The sequence below is a fragment of the Anomaloglossus baeobatrachus genome, chromosome 4 (assembly GCF_048569485.1).
Source record: "Anomaloglossus baeobatrachus isolate aAnoBae1 chromosome 4, aAnoBae1.hap1, whole genome shotgun sequence".
Lineage (NCBI taxonomy): Eukaryota > Metazoa > Chordata > Amphibia > Anura > Aromobatidae > Anomaloglossus > Anomaloglossus baeobatrachus.
In genome coordinates this window covers 674,472,457-674,496,909 of record NC_134356.1, presented here as the reverse complement: position 1 = coordinate 674,496,909, position 24,453 = coordinate 674,472,457, and positions in this window count along the sequence as shown.

Genomic DNA, 24,453 nt, shown 5'->3' with positions numbered 1-24,453 from the left:
CAACATTTAAGGACCCACTTTACAGATCGCTTCCTCATGTCCAAATGTTCATGGATAATGACACAAACACGTTCACAGGAAATCCCCATGATGTCTGCTATTGCTTTAGCTGAATTCGTGGATTCTACAGTATGAGGTTGTGCGCAGCATCGACATCTCCGGAACAACAACCACTCTCGGGCGTCCAAGACGTTCCTCATCATTGGTGCTATAGAGGGCTGTTTTAAATTTGGCAACTCAGTTCTTAACTGTGGAATATGAAGGGCAATGATCTATCACCATGAATATCCTTAGCAGACTTTCCTTGCAGAAACAAGAATTTTATCACTCCTCTGCTCTTAGTTGCTGTGAATATCGCATTAGACTCCGCCATTTTGTTTTCCCGCATGCATAAAACACTATTGCCATAAGCAAAAAACACAAAGTTTTAAAAACATATATTAGACACATAAGGCTTTCATGTGATTTAACATTCATTACCATAGAAACAAAAAAAAATCACAAAGCCAAAGACTTATCAGCAGCCCCTTGTATACCATTGTTCCTGGCCAGGGGAGATAGCATTAATCACTTATGATAATTTAGTAACAAACATGACACTTTAGGAGCTTGCAGCTGCTGCTTTCTCAGGTATCACATTTCCCTGCCTATTTTATCACAGGAGTGAGTGTTTCTGCCCTGTCTCCAGTCCTGTGAGATCATCATAAATCAAGTCCGTGACATAAGCTCAGCAGCCGCCAAAACTCCTACATCACTGACTTGATTTATGGTGAGCTCAGAGGGCTGGAGACAGAGAAGAGAAACTCACTCCTGTGATAAAACAGGCAGGGAGATGTGATACCTGAGAACGCAGCAGCTGTGAGCCTCTAATGTGTCATGTCTGTATACTCAATTATAAAAAGTGATTTATGCAATCTCCCTTGGCCATATATGTTGACCATGAATTGCAGCAGTTCTGTATTTTTTATTACACAGGAGATGATTAAATAGATTTGATGCTATTAAAATTTGAGTCAAATTTTATTAAATTCTCAGGTACGAGAGGATTTGAACACTTTGCAATTTATTTCATACTTATTGTCAAAAAATACATTGTTTACACATTGAAGTCACAGAAGGCTAAAATGACCTCTGGCATGGCCCCACGATGCTTTGTAATTATCACATCACATGGTATACTACAGCCAATCAGGAGGGACTCTCATAATCCGTATAAAAGCAGAAGCCATTTTAGGGTGATTGTAGAATAGTGAGAGGAGGGCAGAGCTCACAGCTTATCTAAGAAAAAGGCAGTAAAACATTGGACAATTGTCAAGCTGCCACCAGGGAGAGCCGGAGTTACTGCAGCAGAAGGCCCCACACGGAGCAACGAGAACCAGGAAGTAAATACACACTGTGTGCTCGTACACTGCCTCACAGCACAGCTGGGGAGCAGAGCTGCGGGACGTGCGAGGAATGGTCAGGCGGGCCGGGTCAAGCACAGTACGTGCAGAAGGAAGACCGGAGGAAATAGCAGAGTCGAGGTCAGGCCAAGGTCAGTACCAGAGGAAGCAACCGAGTGGGGAGGTAGGAGAGGGGACAGAGGATTGGGGGGCCGACTAGGGGATGGAACACTGACAGGGCACGGGGGCACAGGCACAGACCAATCAGGGTAACACTTACAGGACTAGCAATCACAGGCAAAGCAGCGCTAAGCTTATAGTCGGCGCTGGTTCACTGGAGATGTCAGGTTTTAAAGCATCCAAGCTCCGGAAGTGAGGCCCGGGAGATGACTCCGCACCCTAGCCATGTGGACGGGGAGGCAGAACCGTAACAACAATATTACGAGCAGTAATGTTTTGCACAACTGCAGTAGTGAAGACTAAAGTAGTAGTCAGTGAATAATACAGAGATTTAATTGATAGATGGAGAAAGAAAAATAAGAAAGATGCCAGCAGCAGTGGAAGTGTGGTTGATCAGTGATGTGGTATATCTGCCATTTTCCCTGCTGAATAACAATGACACATTTTTGTTCTTAATTCTTAATGCACTAGAGAACAGTAGCATGGCAACGCAACAGGTTTTACAGAAAACAATATCTACCTGAAATCAGTGTTGTCACAAGCAAATTTACTGATTGTTTTGCATTTCCTATGCAATCTTTTTTTGTGTGAAAGGAAGTAGAATAATAGATTTTTAAAAATGCAAAAGAAAATTCCCTAAAATCCAGACAATTAACTATGACTGTCTACTGCGCAAAGTCTTCTTGTTGCAAATAATTTTGCAAAACAAAATCTGTTTTACTGCTCAAATCTTATATTTTCATTTGTTACACCAATACAGTGCCCTGTTGCAGGTGCTGGCTGTCACAGGTGACAGACAGTCATGTGGTTTCTGGCAATAGAAGGTCACAGCATTTGGCTGCAAGAATGCTCCCTGACTCTATTGTTCCTGCTGTTAGTATTAGTTGTACTAGGTATCTTTGCTGGGTTTTCATCTTTTCCTCTTTTGCGAAGCGCTCCTTGCATCCAGCTGCTAATTATCAGTATTCTCCTTATGCTTACATACTCCTATCTTCCCTGGACTTGTGCTGGTGATATTATTCAGTTCCTTCACAAGTTCTGGATGCAAGCAGGCTGCTTGCACTCATCAGTAGATTTGGAGCTACTCTTCTTACTGAGTCATCTAGAGATAAGTTGTTTATTGTTTTCCCTTGTGTGTTATCCCTGTGTGTCCTTGATGAAGAAGAGCTCATTCCATCTGTTCCCTACCTAGAACCCAGATCAGGGTCAGCCTCGGGTCAGGTATCCTGCTCGGCGCATAGGTGCGAAACCTATCCAGGGTGGGGAGGGAAGCCATGGTTCAGTGGTAGGTTTGGTTAGGGGTCACCATCTCCCCTTCCGTAGACACAGGGTTTCCCTTCCCCTTCGCCGTTCACTTGGTACTTCTCCATACCTAACGTGACAGTGGCTCCTCTGGTCATACACCTACCTAGCATTTCTTATGACATCATTTTTGTTAAAAAGGTTTTATTTAAAAAAAAAAAGAAAATGTATTTTAGAACTGTAGATGTAACTATGCAGGCCTGTTCTTGCACATCTGTTTCACTAGTTCACTTTCAGAATCGTAACCGTCCCCACATCCTCACTCTGGCCTGTTCTCATACAGTTTTATTTCCTGTATGCGCTCCTTTGATATCTGGTTACATCTATTTTGCATGGGTTGAATAATCGCGGTTGGTAACTTTACCAAAGTTGTTGTAGTGTTGAACCAAATGTATAGTAAAACAAAAAGTGTCAATGGTAACGGATGGCGTATTGTAAAAGAAAAAAAACAAAAACATAACAATGGCTAATGACACATGTCCGCACCGGGGCCGTGGGGTGAGTCGTTACCGGGCGGCAGTTCTGCTCCTGGGACACCGCGGTGGCGTGGCCTGGCTCAGAGACCCTGGCAGTGTCGTTTAGGGAGTAGGAAGGGGATGATAACAGTTTATTCGTGACCCCACCTGTGGTATACTGCAAGTTGGGTGCCGCCGCTGCGGGATGGGGCTCCCCAGGGCAGATGGTGACGCAGCTTAGATGGTATAGCTTCCCATAGGTAGAGCTTGGCCCAAAGGCGGATGGGGGTGGTAGTAGTCCATGATGGCGTGCGGGCGCAGGCGAATAACAGAGCGACATAGGGATGCAATCTCAAGGTATATACTCACTGTAGCAGGTTCCAGGGTAACACAGGATGCCAGTGACCACCTTTGGAGTGCTGGGTTTCACTATGATGGGCTCCAGCCGATCCTGGGTAGTTCGGAGGTCAAGTCCGGTGCACCTTTCTTAAGTGTACCTTCCCTGGTGGTCTCTTCGCTTGCTTCGCCCTCCTACCTTGCGTCCTCGCTCACTGAACCCTGTGCCAGTGCCCGTAGACCCAGGTGGGTGGCGTGAAGCTCTATCCTTCAGTCCTTTTGGGTCACTTTCCAGCGAATTTGTGTGCGGTGTGTGGCTGCGGTGCTTGAAGTTACCTTAGCCGCTGGTTTTACTAGTGGAGTACATAGGTTCTTCTCCTCTAGCCCAGGGACCAGTCCCCGTGTTGCGATCAAATCCTTCCACCTGTAGATTATATGTGGAACAAGGCCACAGAAGGTTAACTCCCGTGATCTCTAGAACCCCTTCTGTATCTGTCTGTGTCCTGGCCGAGCTGCACCAGCTCCAGGCCGCAGGTTTTTGCTCCTTGACTGCTCCTCACTCTCCGACTCCACACTTCACACAGTGTTCCCACTTGTACTAATGTGTTCCCACTCCTAAGACTCCCCCCCAGTCTTGCTTCGGGTATAATCCCACCCTTGCCATGTCTGATGAGGTGTTTCTGAGCCTGGGTGTTGTGCTTTTGTGTAAACCGGTGGTGACCTCCACCATATCCAGAATGGAATACCACAACTCTGGATGAGGTGCAGTACCTCTGTAGTGACAGATGCGTCAGGGGCGCCACACTAAGAATATTGAAGTGGCTAGCAGCAGAAGAAAATATACCACTGGCTGCAGCTTATTAGTGTGTAGGATGCAGAGAACGTTATGGAATAACTAGCATATTATAGTCAATACAGGAAGATGTTACCTCTGGCAGTGACACCTTCAGCTGAGTCACTGCTCTGTACACAACGGTCTGCACAATCACAAATAATATCTTTTGGACCTTTTTTTTTATTTTATAAGATATAAAAAGTCTGTCCAAGCCTTGTGTTATTAAATGGACTATAGGCTACTACTGGTATGATTTTGTAATCTCTTCATACAGCAAAATCTGATCATGTAATGTGATCAATTAGGGTAAGGAAGCAAACATCTCAGCCTGATTAGTGTCTTATCAACTCCAAAGACTGTTATCTGAGCAAGGAAATGGGGAGGTGGTGAATACCAACCATCTGGTACTTTGCACCCTATACTCGGTGGACAATCCTCCAGGTAATGCAGGTGATGTATTCTTTTATACTGAGTGGACAATCTGTAGGGGGTACCAGGCTCTAATACCCCCGCAGAGGTGACCGACCGTATATTGAACTGTATTTGTGTGTAATAAAGATTATTAATGAATGTAGTGTGGCCACCAGGTGACAGCGTGGCCTAAGAGACTGCTCCCCTGAGCTCCTGGTTAGGAGGGGTTAGTAGCATGGAGAAACAGGAACAGCAAAGTAATGAAGTAGCAAAATCTCAAGTTAACCCCTCTGGGGTCAGGAGAGGAGCAAATGCAAGTTGGAGTTGCTATAATGAAGTTGCCCAGTAAAGTTCAGAAGTTGAAAAAGAAACCTTCTGTGTCCAGTTATTTGTCTCAGCGAGTGAATAACATGAATGGACTGATCTACAAGGGAGCGGAAACCGGGGTGCAGGGGCTTAATGACCGACTGCGCTGCGGCCTAGTAACTGTTTCTGTGTCCTCGGGTCAGAAATTCAGTTTAACAAAATTATGGAGCAGGTTCCTGTCAGATTTCTGCTCCGTCATTCTGAACGAAGGACCTTCAAGGATCTTCCGGCTTAGGTAACATTGTCACATCCCGTGATGGTGTGCCGCCCCAGCAGTGGATCGAACCGCTCGGATCCGGGAGGTTGTGCTCGTTCGTGACTCAAGGGTTTCCGTTAGGGGCCACACTCAAAATGTAAAAGGGGATATTTACAGGGGATTTAGTATAGTTCGTGACGCCACCTGTGGTGTGCGGTAATTGGGAGTACCGCCGCTGCCATTGGGAGTACCAGGGGTGATGGAGTGGGGCAGCTAGGTGACGTTGTCCTCCACGGGTAGGGGTAGGCCCTGGGACTCTGGATGGTGATGCAGGGACACAGTGCAGGGGTCAGTCCGGTACTCACTCAGCAATGAAGCAGATGCTGACAACTGGGTAAACCAAGTCTCTGAATACCGCTGCCTCTCAAGGGGAGCTCGTTCGGGTCCTGTCCCCTGCAGTGTTGCTGGTGGTCTGTAACCTGCCTCCTGGCACTAAATTTTAGAGTGTCCGTTGTGGTCCGGTAGCTTGGAGCTATCCGGGCCCCGCTCCCCACTGTGGCTAAGTGGAGGAGCCTGCTCTCAGTGCTAATGCTTGGGATTTCAGTGGGCTGCTTGTTTGGAAAGTCTTACCCTCCTCATTGCGCTACTGCACCAATTCTGCAGCTGGTGGGAACAGTCCATAAAGGCTCCGTTCTCCTCAGGTTAATTGCCGGGTTGCCTGAAGCTTCTCCCCAACCTAGGGTCCATGTACCCCGTTGTGCCTTTGGCCCCAGACCGGCGATTAGGCCCAGGCTGCTGACCATCCACCAGACCAGTCCCTGCACCTAGCCTCAATCCCCTGCGACCGGGGGTCTGACTCCTCTAAGTCCAAACCACTGCCTGTGACCTAGGATTCTCCTCCTCTAGGAGCTCCAACTCCCAGTGTAACGCCCTGGCAAAACCAGGTAGTCACAGATGATCGTATTCCCCACCAGGGGTACAGGAATTGCCTCCTCCTTGGGAATTAACACCACACATCCCACACACAGGAATACCAGCCACAAATCCTAGTCCTCCCCCAATGACACACAGGACACACCAGTGGGTGGGACCAGACGGATGGGAAACCCAAAGTGGACTGGGGCAGGGTCGTAGCCCACCGGTACCGATGGAGGGAATCTGGTCCAGAGACCGTGCACGGGCGGGGTACCTGGACCCTAGGACGAGGCAAGCTTCAAGCCCCTTGTTAATTGAACAGCGGGACAAGGTACCAGGCCTTGTTCCCGAGGAGAGAAGCCCAGATAGAGCAGACCGGCAGCCTAACGTGGGGAACAGGGTGTCCGCCAAGAACCCACTAAAGTCCCACGGGTCAGCGTCTGTGGGCAACGGCTCCCTCTGCGTCCAAAGCTGCAGGGGAGCGGATTTCTCCCGTTCCAAGCGGGGTTAATCCACACACCAAAAGACACGAGTGCAGGAGGAAGGGCCCCTACATTGTCAACCCGTGTGCGGGACCAGCACACCCCTCCAGAGGCAACCGCCATCCGGCCTTGGTTTACAGTGCGGACTCTGTGGATTATTCCTAATCGTGAGTACACCGGTGTCACCCGGTCTAACCTGCCGACAACGCCTCAGCCCTGCTCCTTACCCACACCTGGGCCCCGGGACTACAGCCAACCCCTACCCGTGGAGAGGGAACCACCTTGCTGTCCCCCTACCTCACCGGTCCTAGACGTCGGCCCCCGAGAGGCAGTGGTGGTGCCACCATCCCATCACCGCAACCCACGGGTGGCGTCACAAACAATCTCCCCTGTAAATACCCCCTCTTTCACTGTGTGTGTGGACGGGCGGTTGCGCGAGCCCCGGGTCCGGTCACCACTCGAGCCTCAGACACGACTTCAGACCTGAGCGCCACTCGACCAGCCCCGGTTGCCGCAGCGAAGGCGGCACCCGTCCGCAACAACACAAAACCTGGCATCACGAACAGGATTCTTACCCCATCAGTAGATGCCGTGCGCCTTGCTTTGAAAGCCATGAAACGCTCCAAAATCTTGAACTGCCGCCATCTTGCCTGCCATCTTTGGCGCCAAAACAACAACGTCATCGTGTTCCCTGAAAAAGGAGCAAAGCCAAATCCCCGCCCCCTAAGAACGCGGGCGGAACCCAGTGACTCTCAAGACAGGAAGTCGCAAAGGACAGTGGGTCTCGAGAGACTGCTGTTGAAAACCAAGGGGGAGCGGCATGTAAACCAAGAAGATAAAAGGCAGGGACACCAGGACTTTGCCAAATCCCTTTCCTGGACAAGCAAGTGGCAGGATGACTCAGAGATCCGACAATCAGCAAGTGGAGAGGCCCGTTCCCGGGACCACCGACTGGATTAAAGCACAGATGGAGAAGATGTGCCGGAGAATACAGGCCCAGGCATACAGTATTTCATCATGACGCGGTGGACCACCGAGATGAAGGGCCTGGCTGCAGCTGTCCGGGCGCGCGAGATGGAAATGGCCTTGGAGGAGCGGGTAAGCAGTGACCCACGCCCCTATGTTCCCCAGGAACCGGCCGTCCCGGCTGAGGGATCCGACCTGCCCCTGTCCGCCACGTCGCTTCCCTCGACACCCGTGTCCGTGGCTAGTGTGATGCCCTGGCAAAATCAGGTAGTCACACAGTTTAGGCCCCCGCATAACACCTCTCCCACACAGGGCTAAACCAGCCGACAAAATCCTAGTCACCCCCCTCAGGGAAGGACAGACACACCAGTGGGCGGGACCAGGCAGAAGGAAAACGCCCACCTAGGGGTCTGGAGAACCCTGGGCGGGAAAAATTCAGTTTTGGAGTTGAAGTCAAGTTTGGAGGAGCAGTGGAGGAGGCATGAGAAAGTTGAGCTCAGTCAGTTGAAGTGAAGTTCAAGTTGACAGACGTCGGGGTTGGAGCCCCGGCGTGCTGGCTAGGTGGCAGACAGTGGTCAGTGCCAGCAGGAGACGAGAAGATGGCTGCCGGAGATCCAAGGTGGACCGGGGCAGGGTTGTAGCCTGCCGGTACCGACACCGGAGAACCGACCCGAAAACAGTGCACAAAAAGGGGGTACTTGGACCCTGAAGCCAGGATCGGCACCAACGGCCTAGCTAATTAACCAATTGAGGGCAGAATTTTAGGTCCTGTCCCAACCTAAGTCCCGAAAAGTAGACAACCACCCACCGAGAGGGATAGGGCATCCGCCAGGGCCCGGTAGATTCCACGGGTCAGCGTCTGACGGGCACGGCTCCCAACCAAGGAACTGGGAGTGGACTCCTGCATTACACACCAGGAAGTCCATCACAGAAAACACAGAGTGCAGAGGAAAGGGGCATTGACCACCGGCCCGGGTGTGGGACCAGAAATACACCCCCGGCTGCGGCAGCTGGCCACCATCACCTTGGTTTACCAAAGGACTTGTGTGATTTATTCAGCCGTGAGTAACATCCCCGGCCTGATCGGGTGCGCCGGCCCCTGCCGTTACCATCCCCTGCACAGAGACATTGGGCCCCAGGGCATCCATCCCTACCTACGGAGGGGTTAACATCCAGCTGCCAGCCCATCGCCCCCGGGAGTGCCACAACAGCAGCGGTGGTGCAACACCTCACCACACACCGTGGGTGGCGTCACAGACAGTTTTTCCATAACACCCGTACAAATATCTCCCCTTTCTATTCGAAGTGTACGCGCGACCCCCGGGTCCGGTAGAGTCCCTCGAGCCATACCGCAGATCCGGATCCGAGCAGCACGGCTGCTGGCGTGGGGGCGGCACAGCTAGCACCCCGATCGGCCCACTACCCCAAGAAATGGCAGTGGAACCTGTCTTGTCTAGAGAAGAGGACCCAGCAATGGCGGCCTCGGGCCTTACCTGCACCACCGACCCGGCACCCGTCTCGGCTCCCGAGCCAGGCCGCAAACCTGATGACGTCATCCCCGACCCTGGCAGTCCGCCCGGCCGCAACAGAGATGACGACGGCCCCGGCAATCCACCCGGCCGCAGCGGAGGCAGAACCCGACCGGAAGTCTGTCTGGTCCGTGGTGCCAGCCACTCCTAAATATCCCGTCCTGGCTGGGTAACAGCGGGCAGAGAGGAGGAGCAGGCCACTGAGCAATGGGGCCCCATCCGAGTGGGCCTGGCTCCCGAGCAGGAGGCGGAGCACGGAACCTGTGCCCCGTATTGGGAGAGGCAGCAACGGCAGCTGCGCCAAGAAATCGCCGCCCGTGAGAAGCACAAGGCTGAGGTGCTGGCCTGCACCTACAAAAAAAAAGACAATCTATGGCAAGCCACTTTCCCGGTCCAGGGCCCAACATACCGAGGGCAGGTTCGCCATTTTGACCCCCAGAAAGGGTGGGGATTCATCTACGAGCCGGGACTGGATACCAAAATATTCGTGTCTCGGAGGGATTTAGCCACGCATTTACCCATTGGCCATCCAGACCGCAGTCTGGAGCCTGGCGGCATGGTCAGTTACACTCGACACTGTGGAAAGCGGGGTTGGCTCGCCATTGATGTAAAGAAGTGGGTGGTAGTAAACGAGACCCCCTGCCTCGCCTCCCACCTTTTCTTGTATGAAGAAAAGAAGTAAGGTAGCGGTTCCCGGCTGCCTTTATTTACAGTTGTTTTGAAAAATGTTTTATCTCCGGTTTAATAGTTAAAAAATGGACCATGGTGTCAGGACTGGCCACACCGACCCAAAGACTTTCTTGGGTCATGTAAATAACCCCCCATCTACCTTCTTGTTACTCACTGCCAGGAGGCGACACCCGCTGGAGAGGAAGATTGGAGGAAGGGCCTGCGGTGGAGTCGGCCGAGGTCCAGTCACCACTGAAACCTGTGACTATGTCGCGGGCGGAGAGATGCCGCCGCTGCTGCGCTCTCGCTAACGCTCGGGTCCGGCGCTGCTGCGGCTGCTGCTGCTGCTCGGTGGCTCGAGCGGTGGGCCGGATCCGGGGACTCGAGCAGCGCTCCTCACCAGTGAGTGAAAGGGGTGGTTGGTTTGAGGGATTTAGTCCGTGACGCAACCCACGGGTCGTGGTGAAGATGGGCACCACCGCTGCTGGTGACGGGGATCCCGGGAGCGATGGTAGGGAACAGCTGGGATGGTGTTTTCCCCCTCCGTGGGTAGGGGTCGGTGAGGGCCCGATGATGTGACGGGGAGGCAGGGTTGGTGAGGTGCAGGGTTGCAGGGACAGCGCGGCGCGGTGCGGTGCCGGATGGCACGGGTGTACTCACTCAGTAAGAGATGCACAAAGTCCTCGGTAAACCAAACGGCTGGATGGACGGGTCCCGCAGCCGGCTGCAGTGTCTCTCCCCGGACAGGTGATGGCGGCTGTCTTTCCCTGCACCTTGATGTTCTCGTTTGACTACTATGGATCCCCAACGGTAGTCCGCTCCCCAGTGTATGGGTACCGGAGGAGCCCATTTGCCCGCAGGCGCTGGTCTTTGGGTCTCTAGCCTTAGGCGGTAGCTGTATACCCTCACGGTGTGGGCGGTTGCCTTCAATCGGGACTTTTGCTGTTAAGAAACCCCTGGGGTTCCGGTCACATTCGGATTTGACTATTGTCGGCGGCTCCAAGCCTGGTCGGGGTCCGATGGCCCTGCCTGAGTGTGCTGGCTTCACTTCGCTCCCCGGTCGGTACCGGCGGGCCAACGCCCGACCCCGGTCCTACAGTTCCGCGTTGCTTCACCACTCCTGCAGACGGCTACCACCGTCTGCCAACCTTGTCGTCAGTGCCTGGGCCACAAACCCAGACACCCAAGTGTTTACTCCTCTCACTTCCACCTCCTGGACTCAACTGTCACTTTTCCCGCCTCCAGGGCTCCGCCCCACCTGGTGTGGACATCAGACACTGGAGGGAGGCAACAAGGATTTTGTGTTTGGCTGGTGTCCCTGGCTAATGGGGGTGGGGTGTTTGTGTGTTATCAGTGATGACCTGGCTAGGCCAGGGCGCCACAACTACCCTCCAGAACCAAAGGGTTTTGGTCCATAGGACAATTTGGGGCGATACCGGTGCCGGACAGCCCGCGGACGGGCTGTGTTTTACCAAGGGGGAGTGTGACGTCCTGGCAAAACCAGGTAGTCACAGATGACTATACACCCCACCAGGGGTACAGGAATCGCCTCCTGATTGGGAATTAACACCACACATCCCACACACAGGAATACCAGCCACAAATCCTAGTCGCCCCCCCTATGACACACAGGACACACCAGTGGGCAGGACCAGGCGGATGGGAATGCCCACCTAGGGTACTTGAGGTGACATGGGGTGGGAACCAGTCAGTTCAATCAGAGAGTGGAGTAGAGTGGAGTGGAAGTCGGAGTGCAGTGTGGTCATGGTTGGAGCCCTGGGACCACGGGAGGACTAACTAGGTGGCAGACGGCTTTATAGGGCCACAGGAGATGGCGACTCAGTCGCGGGAAACCCAAAGTGGACCAGGGCAGGGTCGCAGCCTGCCGGCACCGATGGAGGGAATCCGGTCCAGAGACCGTGCACGGGCGGGGTACCTGGACCCTAGGACGAGGCAAGCTTCAAGCCCCTTGTTAATTGACCAGCAGGACAAGGTACTAGGCCTTGTTCCCGAGGAGAGAAGCCCAGATAGAGCAGACCGGCAGCCCAACGTGGGGGACAGGGTGTCCGCCAAGAACCCACTGAAGTCCCACGGGCCAGCATCTGCGGGCAACGGCTCCCTCTGCATCCAAAGCTGCAGGGGAGCGAATTTCTCCAGTTCCAAGCGGGGTTAATCCACACACCAAAAGACACAAGTGCAGGAGGAAGGGCCCCTACATTGTCAACCCGTGTGCGGGACCAGCACACCCCTCCAGAGGCAACCGGCATCCAGCCTAAGTTTACAATGCGGACTCTGTGTGGATTATTCATAATCGTGAGTACACCGGTGTCACCCGGTCCAACCTGCCGACAACGCCTCAGCCCTGCTCATTACCCACACCTGGGCCCTGAGACTACAGCCAACCCCCACCCGTGGAGGGGGAACCACGTTGCTGCCCCCCTACATCACTGGTCCCGGACGTCGGCCCCGAGAGGCAGTGGCGGTGCCACTATCCCATCGCTGCAACCCACGGGTGGCGTCACAGACAATCTCCCCTGTAAATACCCCCTCTTTCACTGTGTGCGTGGATGGGCGGTTGCACGAGACCTGGGTCCAGTCACCACTCGAGCCTCAGACACGAACCCGGACCCGAGCACCACTCGAGCAGCAAACCCCTTAAATCTCTCCCCAACCAATAAGGATCTAGAGGAGTTCATATGCAGATTAGAATAATCCTACAAAAAAGAGCTCCACTCCCTAAAATCTAAATTTACAACCAAGGTGGAGGAAGTAGAAAAATTACAGGAGGCATTATTGAGGGAATTACAGGCCCACAGAAAGATTCTCCTCAGCAACAGCTCCAGACTAGAGAAGATAACGGCAGGTGCAGAAGATCTAAAAAACCACAACAGGTGGAACAACCTTCACATTAGAGGTCTCCCTGAGACAATAAGCACTCCTGACCTGGGACTCCATTGCCTAAAAGGTATTTGTGCAAATCCTGGGTAATGAGAGGTCTAGTCCAATAGAATGGGATCGCATATACATAGCCCTAAAGCCTGCTTTACACGTTGCAATTTCGCATACGATATCGTATGCGATTTGCAGCGCCCCCATCGTATGTGCAGCACGTCCAATTTGTTGAACGTGCCACACAAACGATTAACCCCCCGTCACACGTACTTACCTTCCATACGACCTCGATGTGGGCGGCGAACGTAGACTTCCTGGAGTGGGAGGGACGTTTGGCGTCACATCGACGTCACGCGGCAGCCAGCCAATAGAAGCGGAGGGGCGGAGCTGAGCAAGACGTAAACATCCCGCCTACCTCCTTCCTTCCGCATTGTGGGCCAGGAGCCGCAGGAGGCAGATGAGATCTGTTCATCGTTTCCGGGGTGTCACACACTGCGATGTATGCTACCCCGGGTACGATGAACAATCTGACGTTCAATTCGTCAGGAATGAACGACGTGCATGCGATGAACGTTTTTTTGTTCAATCACAATTGCATGTCGCTGTCACACGCTACAACATACCTTACGATGCCGGATATGCGTCACTTACGACGTGACCCTGCCGACACATCGTAAGATATCTTGTAGCGTGTAAAGCAGGCTTAAGACCCAAGCCCTCTTCTTACCCACACCCCAGAGATGTTATTTGCAGGGTGCATTTCTTTAAAGCCAAAGAAGCCATCATAGCTGCAGCCAGACAAAGAGGGAAAATCGACTTTATGGCCTTCCAAATCCTGATTCTGCCAGACCTAACCAGACCCACTCTGCAAGTGAGGAGAACCTTGACCTATACCTTACAAGTGGGGCTTTCCTTTTCAGCTCACAGCCTACAATGGGCGGAAATCTACAGTATTTCGCCAGATAGGGGATCTAGCCTATTTTCTTGGAACTTTTGAACTTCCTCAAGTGGAACTTACAGAATGGCCAACCTACCTCCCAACTGCTCCTCCTAGGTAGCTAACTATTCAATACTCCAAAAAGAAGAAGGATCCAGGGTGGGGCCATAACTGGTGAAACATGACATCTCATTTACTCTAAGTCAACTGTAACACCTCTGCTCATTCCTGAAAATACTTAATCAACTGGATTTTCCTACAGTGTAATCTGTTGGTCTAAGGCGGGCTTTACACATTGCGACATCGCTAGCAATTGCTAGCGATGTCCAGCGCAGAAGCACCCGCCCCCGTTGCACATGCGATATGTGGTGATTGCTGCCGTAGCGAACATTATCGCTACAGCAGCTTCACACGCACATACCTGCTCGGCGACGTCGCTGTGACTGCCGAACAATCCCTCCTTCAAGGGTGAGGTGCGTTCGGTGTCACAGCGACGTCACTAATCGGCCGGCCAATAGAAGCAGAGGGGCGAAGATGAGCGGGACATAACATCCCGCCCATCTTCTCCCCTCCGCATTGCCGTCGGGACGCAGGTAAGGAGATGTTTGTCGCTCCTGCGGGTTTGTGTACCACCCCGCGCTCGGCTGCAGCCGAGCCGCTCGGATCCAGGCTCGTTGGTGGGTGGCTCGAGCGCCTCCGGACACGGGATCACTTCGCTCTGAAAGGGGTGCTGGCGCTTTTGGAGGGGGGTTAGATAGATGCACGGCCGGAGCAGTGTTTGAGTTCGTGACGACACCCACGGGTCATGGTGAAGTTGGACACCACTGCTGCGATTACTGGGCACCCGGGGGAGATGGTGGTGCAGCAAAATGTTAACCCCTCCATGGGTAGGGGTGATGGCCCCGGGACCCGTTGGGGATAGCTGGGCGGTGCTGGGCGGTGCGCAGCCAGATGGCACTGTTGTACTCACGGTTATTGACACACACAAGTCTCTGGTAAACCAAGTTGATGGTGGTCGGTGACCGCAGCCGGCTGCGTCTGGTCCCCCACTCGGTTCGGTGTTCTTGGCCTTTCTCCTGCACCGTGTTGTGTACTTGGCCTGCCTGCGCTTTAGCGTCAGGAGTCCGCTCCACGGCTTGGTAGATGTCGAGAGAGTCCTTTTGCCCGCAGACGCTGGCCCGTGGGATCTCTCTGCCTGTGCGGTGGCTTTCTATCCCCCTCGGTGGGCTGTTGTTTTCAGTCGGGACTTGGGTGGGACAGGACCTATAGTCCAGACCGCAATCAGTTAATTAACTCAGTCCAGTGGATTCTGGACCTCGTTTCAGGGTCTGAGTACCCCCCTTGTGTGCTCCGATTTCCAAGTCGGTTCCCCAGATCGGTACCGGCGTTCCACTACCCTGTCCCGGTCCACTACGGTTCCACCAAGCCGTCTTCCCGGTTCCTGCAAGCTAAGGCCACCGTTTGCCTCCTAGCCAAGGTACCAGGGCTCCGACCCCGGCACCTGTCAGACTCCTTCACTCCACTAACACTCCTCCTCAACTCTGTACTGACAACAACTCAACTGAACTGTTTTCCTGCCTCAGGCTCTCTGAACTCCTCGGTGGGCATGGTCAACCACCTGGCTACACCCCCTGGTATGTCCATCAAGCACTGAGAGAGGTGACTAGGTTTTAATGGTTGGCTGATTACACCTTTTTAGGGGACAGGTGTAGTGCGGGGGTCTACCTGTGACTACCTGGCTAGTCCAGGGCGTCACACTCCCCCTTGGTTAACCACAGACCGTCCGCGAGCTGTCCGACCACCACCGTTTATTTTGTAACTGAAAAAGATAAAAACAATTAACAAGTATACTAACATATTTACAAGTATGAATGAAGAAAAACAAAAAGCCAGCACTAAATGTGCACTTCAGCACTAAAAATTCCAAACTTCCAAACTTCCAAATTTATGTAAATTGGAGAATTGGGCTGAGAAGTGGCAATTGAAGTTTAATGTAGATAAATGTAAGGTCATGCACTTGGGTAGAGGAAATAAAATGTATGATTATGTACTTAATTGTAGAACACTGGGTAAAACAGGCACAGAAAAAGACTTGGGTGTATGGGTGGATGGTAAACTTCACTTTAGTGGACAGTGTCAGGCAACTGCTGCCAGGGCTAATAAAATAATGGGATGTATTAAAAGAGGTATAAGTGTTCATGAAAAAAATATAGTTCTACCTCTGTACAAGTCACTAGTGCGACCGCACTTAGAATACTGTGTACAATTCTGGTCACCGATATATAAGAAGGACATAGCTGAACTGGAGAGGGTGCAGAGAAGAGCCACCAAGATTATTAGAGGAATGGGTGGGCTGCAATACCAAGACAGGTTATTAAACTTGGGGTTATTTAGTTTGGAAAAACGAAGGCTTAGGGGGGATCTAATCACAATGTATAAATATATGAGGGGACAGTACAGAGACCTTTCCAAAGATCTCTTTACACCTAGGCCTGCAACTGGAACACGGGGGCATCCGCTACGTCTTGAGGAAAGAAGGTTTAATCATAATCACAGACGAGGATTCTTTACTGTACGAGCAGTGAGACTGTGGAACTCTCTGCCGCATGATGTTGTAATGAGGGATTCACTACTAACATTTAAGCAGAGCCTGGACGCCTTTCTTGAAAAATTTAATATTACCAGTTATGTATATTAGATTTTATGACAGGGTATTGATCTGTGGCGCCCCTGACCTGGTCAGGCACCACTGAGTACTGCACCCATGCTGGGGACAGTACAATACAGGTAATCCAGAAGGCTGACCGGGGTGTGGAACACAGGCGCATAGTGATCAGGTCTCACACATGTACCCATGAGAGGACCCCTGGGGATCCCAGGAGGGGGAAAAGCCTTGACCTTCACTGGAATAGTGGAGGGGGCCAAAAGCCTCCATCTCCTCTCAAGGGGTGTGGTAAGAGAGTCTGGTTGCTAGGTGGCGTAGGCAAGAACAGGAGAGGAGGGGCAGTGAGTCAGTTAGAGCAGAACTCCATAGGGCTCAGTGAGGAGCAGACCTGTGGGGCTGTTGCTGTCTAACAGCGCCCGCGCAGTGGCTACTGACGGGGGAGAACGGTCAACTAGGAGTGCTACCCGAAATCCATCTTCAGCTAAAGAAAGGGCACGGAGTGGGAAGTAAGGAGACTGCTAGAGAGTACCAGGCCCAAACGGGCGGCAGATCCCGAAGCGGAGATAGATCCAGCTTTCTTTTGCTAAACCTGCCGGTGTGGGGCTCTCAAAGCCCACGCCACAACACCACAAAAGCCGCAGCCACGTAGCCACAGTTAGGGCCCATAGCTCACAGGAGGCAAGAAGCTGGAGTGATCTGGCCCAGGCAACAAGCACACGGCAAACGAAGGGGAGTGAGGCTTCAGCAACTTCCCTGGGTGACCCCCATAGGGACTAAAAGTCGGGGTCACCCCAAACCACCAAGGGCTAAGGAAGGCGAGTTAGTAGTCACCCTCACAAGTCAGCCTGAAGGACACCTGGTTCCCGCCTGGTTCATCCCAGCTACGCCCGGGTTACTCACCCTGCCACCTGAAGTGAGTAAAAACCCTGAAAGACATCCTGCCTGTGTGGAGTTATTCTGCGCCTTGTGGTACTACGCACCTACATCGGGCCCTGGGGCTTGCCTCACTCTCAGGAGGCTATTCCAACTAACTGCACTCACCATCAGCCCCAGGCGTCCCTCAACCTGCAGTGGCGGTCCCCACTGACCGCAATTCTGAGAGTGGCGTCACGACAAGAAGAAGATCTCCTACCTGTGACCAGATCCAGCTACGTGGAGTCCCTGAAGGTAATGCACCGACACCGCAACTGAGGGGCTTCACATCTGGCGTCACGAACAGGATAAGGACTAGACCTGTTCAGACAGGTGACCATGTGCCTGGGCGGTCCGCTTGAAAAATTGGAAGCGCCGCCATATTGCCACCATGAAAAGCGCGCTGAAAAACAACAGCAGCCCGCGCTGGAAGAAGTTACCGCCCACGAAGAGGTGTGGCTACCCAGAGATCCCCTGCAGAGTTCGGACCTCGCTTGTGAAGAGAGCGGAAGCGTCCAGAGACGGCGGAGCAGAAGAGAAGCCAGCAGCTTGCTAGAGAAAATGGCGTCTGAGTGCAGAGACCCAGAGCCAGGCTCCGCTGCCTGGTGGTGTCGGGAGCTCGCCGAGTTCTGCGATCAACTGGAAGCCAGGGTCGGAAGGCTGATCAGAGAGGGACGCGAGGAGTTTCTATGGATGACCGCGGCGGTTCGGGCCTACGAGGAGAGAGCCGCGCACCGAGTGCCAGACCAGGTGGTGACGACTCAGACCCCGATGCTGCTACCGATGGGTGAGTCCAGTGTTGCCCCTGCCGGCCCGGATGCCCCGACCCCTGCTGCCACGCCCGCGGTCCCTGAAGAGGCGCCCGGTGTGGCGACGCTGAGCCAGGCCGCAGCCACGCCAGGTGCGGCCCGCCAAGCCCAGCCCGCCGCAGCGATGCCCTGCTCGGCCCGCAAAGAACCGGCTGCCACCGCGACCCTCATCCGCGCCGCAGGCGTAACGCTGACCCAGGCCGCCGCCCTGCTAGGCCCGGCCCGCCAAGACCCCACCGCCGCAGCAACGCTCGTCCGCGCCGCAAGTGAGGTGCTGAACCAGGCCGCAGCCCCGCCAGGTGCGGCCCGCAAAGCCCAGACTGCTGCAGCGACGTCCAGCCCAGCCTGCACAGAGCCCCCTGCAACAGCGACGCTGATCCAGGCCGCCGCCACGCCAGGCTCGGCCCGCCAAGACCAGGCCGCCGCCATGACGGGCGCGGCCCGCCAAGAAAAGACTACCTCATCATTTTCCCCGGCCTGCAAGGCCAGAGCAGATACCGCTCCCCGGTCTGAGGAAGTCCCTACTAGGAAATCCCTGATAGGTGAAGACTCCGCATACTGGCAGCTGAAGGCTGACCTGGAGGCCAAGTTCCCACAGGAGATGGTGGACAGATACATGCTCCCTCCGCACACCCCTAAGGCAACCCCTGCAGCAACCACGCTGAAGAGTCCACCGCCTGGGCCAGCTGAGGAACACTCATCCCCAGCGCTGCCACAACCAGAGTGCAGCGAAGAACTAAGGGGGAGAGGAGGCCAGGAAGCTGAGGAGCTGACTCCGGAGCCACCAGCAGTGGATCTATACTCAGAGCCGGAGATGTTGCCCTATTCCCGCTGGGATGAGGGGGACCTGACACCGTCCGCTGACGAAGATCTGCCTAAAAGTCTCACCTGGGAGCTTGCAAGCTGTACCACGCAGAGTTCAGGCCGCAAGACAAGGCGTCGCAACAGAACAACGCTGTCCCCTGCACCGCCATCCCCAGAGCAGAGAGAAGTCACGGCCAGAGACCTACAGGAGAAAAGGTTCCTGAGAAGAGCCAAAGCCCAGGCCAGAGGACCCCTTTGCAGAGGAGTAGTGGAAGACTTTAACTTGAAAAGCGGATACGGCTTTATTGTGGCACCGGGTATGAAAGAGGGCATTTTCGTTAATAGGAGGGATGTGAGAGCCCACTTGCCCAGAGGACACCCTGGCAGAAACTTAAAGATGGGAGACACAGTGCAGTTCACCATGCACCAAGGAGAAAGAGGCTGGTATGCCTTAGATGTTGCACCATGTCCCAAAGAAGAAAGAAAAGACAGAGATAAAGAAACAGATGCAGCAAAGGAAACAGATGAAGATCAAGAAAGAAAAGACAAGGAACCTACAGATGAGACTACCTCAGACGACGACAAAGAGCAAGAACGCAGCAGGTGCCGCAGCCCAACAGGCCCAAGCCCTGGTATGGAGGAGTAAAGGAAAGTAAGAAGTTCAGCAGTTAGAAAGTTAAAGTTTTGAAAAGTTTGTTTTGCAACGTTTACGTTTAAGCATGTGCCCACAAAAACTATTGTGAGAAAACCATAAACCTTAAGGCTATGAACTGGCTATAGCCACAAACTCTCGCAGTGTAAATAGTTACACCAGAGGGCACCACCACCACCAGAGTCAGCCTGTTTAGGGGCTTGGCTCGTCTGCAACCAGGGGGAGCCCGTCCGTATATAGGGCCTTGGCTCACCTGCGACCAGAGAGCATGCCTGTTTATGGGGCCTGGCTCTCCACCACAAAGAGGGTACCTGGTCAGCACCAACTGTGGAGGCCGCCTCTACATCCTGCCAGAAGAGGCTGAAGGCGCGGATCCACCAGGCCAGGTATACCCTGAAACCACCAGCCCCATGAAAGCCGCCTCTACATCCTGCCAGAAGTGGCTGAAGTCGCGGCCAACGTGAAAGGGTTTTGGGTGGGTTAACGGACTTGTGGGTGGAGGGTGGTGATGTATGGTACCTGGTGCTTTTAAATGTTTTACATGTTTTAATGTTTTATGCATTTTAAAATGTTGTCTTGCAGCCCGAGGACGTGCTGGTGATAACTAAGGGGGAATGTGGCGCCCCTGACCTGGTCAGGCACCACTGAGTACTGCACCCATGCTGGGGACAGTACAATACAGGTAATCCAGAAGGCTGACCGGGGTGTGGAACACAGGCGCATAGTGATCAGGTCTCACACATGTACCCATGAGAGGACCCCTGGGGATCCCAGGAGGGGGAAAAGCCTTGACCTTCACTGGAATAGTGGAGGGGGCCAAAAGCCTCCATCTCCTCTCAAGGGGTGTGGTAAGAGAGTCTGGTTGCTAGGTGGCGTAGGCAAGAACAGGAGAGGAGGGGCAGTGAGTCAGTTAGAGCAGAACTCCATAGGGCTCAGTGAGGAGCAGACCTGTGGGGCTGTTGCTGTCTAACAGCGCCCGCGCAGTGGCTACTGACGGGGGAGAACGGTCAACTAGGAGTGCTACCCGAAATCCATCTTCAGCTAAAGAAAGGGCACGGAGTGGGAAGTAAGGAGACTGCTAGAGAGTACCAGGCCCAAACGGGCGGCAGATCCCGAAGCGGAGATAGATCCAGCTTTCTTTTGCTAAACCTGCCGGTGTGGGGCTCTCAAAGCCCACGCCACAACACCACAAAAGCCGCAGCCACGTAGCCACAGTTAGGGCCCATAGCTCACAGGAGGCAAGAAGCTGGAGTGATCTGGCCCAGGCAACAAGCACACGGCAAACGAAGGGGAGTGAGGCTTCAGCAACTTCCCTGGGTGACCCCCATAGGGACTAAAAGTCGGGGTCACCCCAAACCACCAAGGGCTAAGGAAGGCGAGTTAGTAGTCACCCTCACAAGTCAGCCTGAAGGACACCTGGTTCCCGCCTGGTTCATCCCAGCTACGCCCGGGTTACTCACCCTGCCACCTGAAGTGAGTAAAAACCCTGAAAGACATCCTGCCTGTGTGGAGTTATTCTGCGCCTTGTGGTACTACGCACCTACATCGGGCCCTGGGGCTTGCCTCACTCTCAGGAGGCTATTCCAACTAACTGCACTCACCATCAGCCCCAGGCGTCCCTCAACCTGCAGTGGCGGTCCCCACTGACCGCAATTCTGAGAGTGGCGTCACGACAAGAAGAAGATCTCCTACCTGTGACCAGATCCAGCTACGTGGAGTCCCTGAAGGTAATGCACCGACACCGCAACTGAGGGGCTTCACAGATCCAGGGAACTAGTCTGATTGCCGGATGTGGAGTCAGGAAGGAAATTTTTTCCCCATTGGAACTTGTTTGTCACATTGGGGTTTTTTTTTTTTTTGTTTTTTTTTTGCCTTCCTCTGGATCAACATGTTAGGCTACGGGTTGAACTAGATGGACTTAGAGTCTCCCTTCAACCTTAAAAACTATGATACTATGATGATACTATGAAACTGTACTTATTATAAAAATTTTGAGATTTTTGGCAAAAAATTGCAATTTCTTGAGCTGCCTCGCCACGTCACGGCAAATCTCATTTGAGGCAGTCCTGACCCCCACCTTGCTATGCACCCCAATTTGGGATGTATTCCATCTGTCTAGATTTTGGCGGTTGGTGACTGTTCACATTGTCATCAGGCCTTGTCCACAGGCTTTTTGTATTTCTTCATATTTACAAGTATGATTACTTTTGGTTCATCCCAAGACGGGAGGCACTATGCTTAAACGTTGCAAACATATAAAGACATTTTTATTAAACAGGGATGGGACCGGGTCCTTTCATTTGCCCACCCAAGCAAACCTAGCCCTGATGCTGCCTCTAGGAACCAGATCAGCACCCCTTTTCCCCAGTCCAGGAATCGGGTTCAGGTCCGGGTATTGCCCACATGGGCCGGCTAATAAGTTCCTTACCCAGCAGTCTCTCAGAGGCCCCACGTCCAGGGGACCCCTGACCTGGAGGGTAGTCACCGGTTTACATGGTGACGGGACCTCGGCCTCCTCTGCCGCAGGCCCTTCCTCCAACCAGCCTCCCCGGGGACTGTAGGACCTGAAAGGGTGGTCCGGGATTATTTACAAGTCCAAAAGTTTTTGGGTGGCTTGCGAGTTCTCAGTCATGTTCATTTAAACGGGCAGTAACGGTGATCAAACAAAGTCTCAACGGGGACGGGCAGTATTGTAGCCGGGAACCACTACCTCACTCACCTTTTTAGGGGACAGGTGTAGTGCGGGGGTCTACCTGTGACTACCTGGCTAGTCCAGGATGTCACATTTACACACAGCGATGTGTGGAGCTGCAGGAACGACAAACAACATCGTACCTGTGGTCGAACCGACATTATTGAAATGAACGACGTTACACAGATCAGCGATATTGTACGCTTCTGTGCTCGTTCATCGTCGCACCTAGGATTTACACGTTGCTATGTCGCTACCGGCGCCGGTTGTGCGTCACTAACGACGTGACCCCGACGATAAATCGGTAGCAATGTCGCAACGTGTAAAGCCCCCCTAAGAATCTGTTTAAGGGCTCATTCAGATGACCGTTCCATCTCTTCTGTTCAGTTCCTGTTTTTTGCGGACCCACGGACAGGACCATCTTTTCAAAGTTCGGATGGCACATTGAAGCACTTCCGTGTGCATCAGTTCCTACAAAAAACTACATCAGATGCCGTAGTTGTAGCACCCACGGGGCAAGAGGTAAACGTTACTCGGCGCCGGGCCGGTGATGTCGGATCAGGGGGGGTGTCACTTGTGGCATGTTTTGTGGCCCCCAGGTGTAATAATAATAATTAATAATAATTTTATTCATTTATATAGCGCTATTAATTCCATAGCACTTTACATACATTGGCAACACTGTCCCCATTGGGGCTCACAATCTAGAGTCCCTATCTGTATGTCTTTGGAATGTGGGAGGAAACCGGAGTACCCGGAGGAAACCCACGCAAACACGGGGAGAACATACAAACTCCTTGCAGATGGTGTCCTTGGTGGGATTTGAACCCAGGACCCCAGCGCTGCAAGACTGCAGTGCTAACCACTGAGCCACCGTGCCGCCCTAGGTGTACAATAAAGAAGGGGGGGTGATGATGGTGGAGGTTTGATTTGTCTCGTGCGGTATGTGGCCAGGAATTAGCTGCCGCTGCTGTCGCTGTCCTCCGGGACGGATGGTTGTAGCAGCTAAGATGATTCTGCTCCCCACTGGTGGAGCAGGCAGCGGGGAGGATGATGAGTGGAGTAGTGATGGCTGGCGCCGAAGTGTGGGGCGCCGGCAAGGACAGGCGGACACATTCTCTGCGGGTTCAAGGTGTTTTTTACTCACAGTCCTGGTTTACCCGGGAGATGCCAGTCACCGCCGTGATGGACCCCAGTCGATTTCGAGCAATTCGCGGTCACCGCCTGTGTTCCCACTGTGAGTCCTTTCTGGTCGGGGTAACTCCAATCCCGGTGTTTGTTGAATATGGAATGAGATGTGGGTGTTTCCTGCACTCTCCGCAGACCCTGGAATCCCATGTAGCTGTGAGAACCCGGGCCGAGCAGCCTGTTCCAAGCCACGGGTCTTGCAGTGCTCCCAGAAGTGTGAAGGTACGGAGAATATGCTTGGACCGAAGACCCGACTGTGCTCCTTACCCAAACTGTGCCTGGGGCTAACTATCTGTGGAGATGCTCCTTCCTTTTTCCCCAAGTGGTGCCCGCCCCTCAGGTGGTTGTCCTAGTGACCGGGAAAGTCCCATGTTTCGTGATGGCCACTCCCTATCTACCCCAGGCCATCCCCCCAGTTGGAAAGTACCTAACGGTTTGTGGTTTCTAAATGTGAGAAACACCAGCGATTAACCTCTCCTTACCCGGGATGAGTACTACATATTAAGGGAGATGCAAGTACCTGTGGTGTGCAAAACCCTGTGGTGACTGAAGCCTCAGGGGTTCCACATTCCCCCAAAGTAAATGGCAGCACTCCCGGGCTGCAACCAAACAAAGTTAGTACACCACAATATTTTTAGTATGCTATAAACAAGTTAACAATTTTCCCCTTTATGGGAGGCACTATTAAACATTTCAAACATACACCGGTTAGCAAGATGATCAAGTGCAACAAGAAAAATAAACATCAACATTTGCATAGAAAAAAAGTTATTCTTGCTTGGCTGGTGGTTGTGCCAGAGGGCTGGCCCCAGCCCCCTGGTTCTCGGCAGTCAAAGGACATCCTCCGGCATAGTGTCCTTTGCCATAACAATAATCTG